The 6000-nt window shown below is 47.5% G+C and overlaps 1 non-coding gene across 1 annotated transcript; it reads left to right on the forward strand.

The window, feature by feature from the left end:
* The first annotated feature begins 994 nt into the window (after positions 1 to 994).
* On the forward strand, positions 995 to 1066 carry TRNAH-GUG (transfer RNA histidin (anticodon GUG)). Its single transcript has one exon. It is a non-coding gene; the product is annotated as a tRNA-His (tRNA).
* The last annotated feature ends 4934 nt before the right edge of the window (positions 1067 to 6000 follow it).

The raw sequence follows: 6000 nt of genomic DNA on the forward strand, positions 1-6000 counted from the left end.
AGGGTGAGACAGGGAGGAGATATGATCCCCGTATGAAGCCGAGAGAAGGAGGAGGCGTGAACGTGCATCCATGTATGCGGGCGAGACAGGAAGGAGCATTGGTCATGCATCCCTGCATGAGGGTGAGACAGGGAGGAGATATGATCCCCGTATGAAGCCGAGAGAAGGAGGAGGCGTGAACGTGCATCCATGTATGCGGGCGAGACGGGAAGGAGCATTGGTCATGCATCCCTTCCCGAGGGTGAGACAGGGAGGAGATAAAATCCCTGTATGAAGCCGAGAGAACGAGGAGACATGAACGTGCATCCATGTATGCGGGCGAGAAGGGAAGGAGCATTGGTCATGCATCCCTGCATGAGGGTGAGACAGGGAGGAGATAAAATCCCTGTATGAAGCCAAGAGAACGAGGCGGCATGAACATGCATCCTTGTATGCAGGTGTGACATGGAGTCATCATGAACATGCATCCCTTTATAAGGACATAACATGGAGGACGCATGAACATGAATGCCTGAATTTTATGGTGGTGGCCTTCGGGTGATTTGGCACGTGCAATTGGTGAAGAGCACTTCTCCTGCGCAAAAAAATAAATTTACTATTAGCACCCCGGAGGGAGCCTCTGCACTTCTTATAGGGAGAAAACTCTGCAATGGAAGGGGACAGGGTCAATAACAGCTGTAAACTCTCACAAGACCATCACTGCTCTCACACTTTCCTGCTCTCAGGCTGGCGGGCCATTATCGGCCCTGGCTGCCGCACCATTGCCAGGTTTGTGTAACTATATTATTTCTAATTGGCTCCACTTTGATGACTTTCCTTTGGATTCTGACTTGATTATTGAGATCTTAAATAAGTGACTGGGGATCAGGTGTCCACTTATTCTCATGGATAACATCACAACCAACCTTTAATTCAAACATGAGTCATGACATCACAGATGGAGTACAGCTTATGATAGAGGTGGAACGTCACATTGTAGCAGCCCAAGTAGCTCGCCGTGATCGTATAGTGGTTAGTGCTCTGTGTTGTGGCCGCAGCAACCTCGGTTCGAATCCGAGTCACGGCATTGTGGTGAGGCAATGTCACGTCACGGCAGTTGGGCAGATATTTTAGAATTTCCATTAATACATTGGCAATCTCTGTGGAGGACTGAAACAATTCGATGTCCTGTTACTGTTATGAACCTTTTGTTTCTTTAATGCTCTTTGCACACTTTTTCATCGGGTGACTGTAATGTATTTCAACCAAATCTAATCAAGAGCGCATTATGTGGTGACATTTGCAGTACATGAAACATTATAACACTGCCATTTACGTCAATAACCACTAGCTTGATTAAGACATATGTATTGCAGCGACAGTATTTCCCAGTTACAAATGGGAATAAAAACAACATCCGCGAGGGATTGAACCAACGACATTTAACTGATGTTGCCAATGGAGCGCGTTGCAGAGAGCGCGAGGTCCCGCCTTTAGAGTCACACGCTGATGATAATACAGATGTTTAAATAAACAGGCATATCTGTGGACTTGTGGTCTTTCTACATTGGGACTCATAGTCTAGTCCTAGGCTATTGTAGGCACTGGCGTATCTTTTAGTGGAATGAGAGGCATTCTGTAGTCGCGTGAAAGGACCTTTCAAGTCAATCTGATCTGTATTGTCCTGTGAAAAAAAGCGTTCTTAGACACAGTGAGGAGTTTTTGGGGATAATGGGAAAATCATTTCCAACTAAATGACAGGAATTTCTTAGTCCAATCATGAGGTGTGCTAGGCATTTTTATACTGTGGCGGAAAGAGAGAGAGTATAACAGTCATTATAAATAAAGGGCCAAGGAAGTGACAGTTTATGGAAGGAACAATTTGCACATAGTTTTAGAATGTGGTCAGGAGGAGGACAATGTGCTGACACATATGAAACATTAGAAGGTAGACATTATGGAAGCACATATATTTCTTTATTTTTATTGTATTTGGGGAGAGGGGGTTAATATAGCACGTCCAATGTGGAAAAGTGCTTTCCATAGCACCTTGCAGGTGGGCGACATCTAGAGCTGTGCAGTAGCCACCCATGCCCCAGACGTCAAAGAGAACAAGAAGTTACACATGTTGGAAGTGAGGGTGAGACATTGAGGAGATATGATCCCCGTATGAAGCCGAGAAAAGGAGGAGGCGTGAACGTGCATCCATGTATGCAGGCGAGAAGGGAAGGAGCATTGGTCATGCATCCCTGCATGAGGGTGAGACAGGGAGGAGATATGATCCCCGTATGAAGCCGAGAGAATGAGGAGGCGTGAACGTGCATCCATGTATGCGGGCGAGACAGGAAGGAGCATTGGTCATGCATCCCTGCATGAGGGTGAGACAGGGAGGAGATATGATCCCCGTATCAAGCCGAGAGAAGGAGGAGGCGTGAACGTGCATCCATGTATGCAGGCGAGAAGGGAAGGAGCATTGGTCATGCATCCCTGCATGAGGGTGAGACAGGGAGGAGATATGATCCCCGTATGAAGCCGAGAGAAGGAGGAGGCGTGAACGTGCATCCATGTATGCGGGCGAGACGGGAAGGAGCATTGGTCATGCATCCCTTCCCGAGGGTGAGACAGGGAGGAGATAAAATCCCCGTATGAAGCCAAGAGAAGGAGGAGGCGTGAACGTGCATCCATGTATGCAGGCGAGAAGGGAAGGAGCATTGGTCATGCATCCCTGCATGAGGGTGAGACAGGGAGGAGATATGATCCCCGTATGAAGCCGAGAGAAGGAGGAGGCGTGAACGTGCATCCATTTATGCGGGTAAGACAGGAAGGAGCATTGGTCATGCATCCCTGCATGAGGGTGAGACAGGGAGGAGATATGATCCCCGTATGAAGCCGAGAGAAGGAGGAGGCGTGAACGTGCATCCATGTATGCGGGCGAGACGGGAAGGAGCATTGGTCATGCATCCCTTCCTGAGGGTGAGACAGGGAGGAGATAAAATCCCCGTATGAAGCCGAGAGAACGAGAAGACATGAACGTGCATCCATGTATGCGGGCGAGAAGGGAAGGAGCATTGGTCATGCATCCCTGCATGAGGGTGAGACAGGGAGGAGATAAAATCCCTTTATGAAGCCAAGAGAACGAGGAGGCATGAACATGCATCCTTGTATGCAGGTGTGACATGGAGTCATCATGAACATGCATCCCTTTATAAGGACATAACATGGAGGACGCATGAACATGAATGCCTGAATTTTATGGTGGTGGCCTTCGGGTGATTTGGCACGTGCAATTGGCAAAGAGCACTTCTCCTGTGCAAAAAAATAAATTTACTATTAGCACCCCGGAGGGAGCCTCTGCACTTCTTATAGGGAGAAAACTCTGCAATGGAAGTGGACAGGGTCAATAACAGCTGTAAACTCTCACAAGACCATCACTGCTCTCACACTTTCCTGCTCTCAGGCTGGCGGGCCATTATCGGCCCTGGCTGCCGCACCATTGCCAGGTTTGTGTAACTATATTATTTCTAATTGGCTCCACTTTGATGACTTTCATTTGGATTCTGACTTGATTATTGAGATCTTAAATAAGTGACTGGGGATCAGGTGTCCACTTATTCTCATGGATAACATCACAACCAACCTTTAATTCAAACATGAGTCATGACATCACAGATGGAGTACAGCTTATGATAGACGTGGAACGTCACATTGTAGCAGCCCAAGTAGCTCGCCGTGATTGTATAGTGGTTAGTACTCTGCATTGTGGCCGCAGCAACCTCGTTTCGAATCGGAGTCACGGCAGTTGGGCAGATATTTTACAATTTCCATTCATACATTGGCAATCTCTGTGGAGGACTGAAACAATTCGATATGTCCTGTTACTGTTATGAACCTTTTGTTTCTTTAATGCTCTTTGCACACTTTTTCATCGGGTGACTGTAATGTATTTCAACCAAATCTAATTAAGAGCGCATTATGTGGTGACATTTGCAGTACATGAAACATTATAACACTGCCATTTACGTCAATAACCACTAGCTTGATTAAGACATATGTATTGCAGCGACAGTATTTCCCAGTTACAAATGGGAATAAAAACAACATCCGCGAGGGATTGAACCAACGACATTTAACTGATGTTGCCAATGGAGCGCGTTACAGAGAGCGCGAGGTCCCGCCTTTACAGTCACACGCTGATGATAATACAGATGTTTAAATAAACAGGCATATCTGTGGACTTGTGGTCTTTCTACATTGGGACTCATAGTCTAGTCCTAGGCTATTGTAGGCACTGGAGTATCTTTTAGTGGAATGAGAGGCATTCTGTAGTCGCGTGAAAGGACCTTTCAAGTCAATCTGATCTGTATTGTCCTGTGAAAAAAAGCGTTCTTAGACACAGTGAGGAGTTTTTGGGGATAATGGGAAAATCATTTCCAACTAAATGACAGGAATTTCTTAGTCCAATCATGAGGTGTGCTAGGCTTTTTTATACTGTGGCGGAAAGAGAGAGAGTATAACAGTCATTATAAATAAAGGGCCAAGGAAGTTACAGTTTATGGAAGGAACAATTTGCACATAGTTTTAGAATGTGGTCAGGAGGAGGACAATGTGCTTACACATATGAAACATTAGAAGGTAGACATTATGGAAGCACATATATTTCTTTATTTTTATTGTATTTGGGGAGAGGGGGTTAATATAGCACGTCCAATGTGGAAAAGTGCTTTCAATAGCACCTTGCAGGTGGGCGACATCTAGAGCTGTGCAGTAGCCACCCATGCCCCAGACGTCAAAGAGAACAAGAAGTTACACATGTTGGAAGTGAGGGTGAGACATTGAGGAGATATGATCCCCGTATGAAGCCGAGAAAAGGAGGAGGCGTGAACGTGCATCCATGTATGCAGGCGAGAAGGGAAGGAGCATTGGTCATGCATCCCTGCATGAGGGTGAGACAGGGAGGAGATATGATCCCCGTATGAAGCCGAGAGAATGAGGAGGCGTGAACGTGCATCCATGTATGCGGGCGAGACAGGAAGGAGCATTGGTCATGCATCCCTGCATGAGGGTGAGACAGGGAGGAGATATGATCCCCGTATGAAGCCGAGAGAAGGAGGAGGCGTGAACGTGCATCCATGTATGCAGGCGAGAAGGGAAGGAGCATTGGTCATGCATCCCTGCATGAGGGTGAGACAGGGAGGAGATATGATCCCCGTATGAAGCCGAGAGAAGGAGGAGGCGTGAACGTGCATCCATGTATGCGGGCGAGACGGGAAGGAGCATTGGTCATGCATCCCTTCCCGAGGGTGAGACAGGGAGGAGATAAAATCCCCGTATGAAGCCAAGAGAAGGAGGAGGCGTGAACGTGCATCCATGTATGCAGGCGAGAAGGGAAGGAGCATTGGTCATGCATCCCTGCATGAGGGTGAGACAGGGAGGAGATATGATCCCCGTATGAAGCCGAGAGAAGGAGGAGGCGTGAACGTGCATCCATTTATGCGGGTAAGACAGGAAGGAGCATTGGTCATGCATCCCTGCATGAGGGTGAGACAGGGAGGAGATATGATCCCCGTATGAAGCCGAGAGAAGGAGGAGGCGTGAACGTGCATCCATGTATGCGGGCGAGACGGGAAGGAGCATTGGTCATGCATCCCTTCCTGAGGGTGAGACAGGGAGGAGATAAAATCCCCGTATGAAGCCGAGAGAACGAGAAGACATGAACGTGCATCCATGTATGCGGGCGAGAAGGGAAGGAGCATTGGTCATGCATCCCTGCATGAGGGTGAGACAGGGAGGAGATAAAATCCCTTTATGAAGCCAAGAGAACGAGGAGGCATGAACATGCATCCTTGTATGCAGGTGTGACATGGAGTCATCATGAACATGCATCCCTTTATAAGGACATAACATGGAGGACGCATGAACATGAATGCCTGAATTTTATGGTGGTGGCCTTCGGGTGATTTGGCACGTGCAATTGGCAAAGAGCACTTCTCCTGTGCAAAAAAATAAATTTACTATTAGCAC

Source organism: Ambystoma mexicanum (genome assembly GCF_040938575.1).
Source record: "Ambystoma mexicanum isolate Mex_15411 chromosome 12 unlocalized genomic scaffold, UKY_AmexF1_1 Mex_chr12_unloc.1, whole genome shotgun sequence".
NCBI lineage: Eukaryota > Metazoa > Chordata > Amphibia > Caudata > Ambystomatidae > Ambystoma > Ambystoma mexicanum.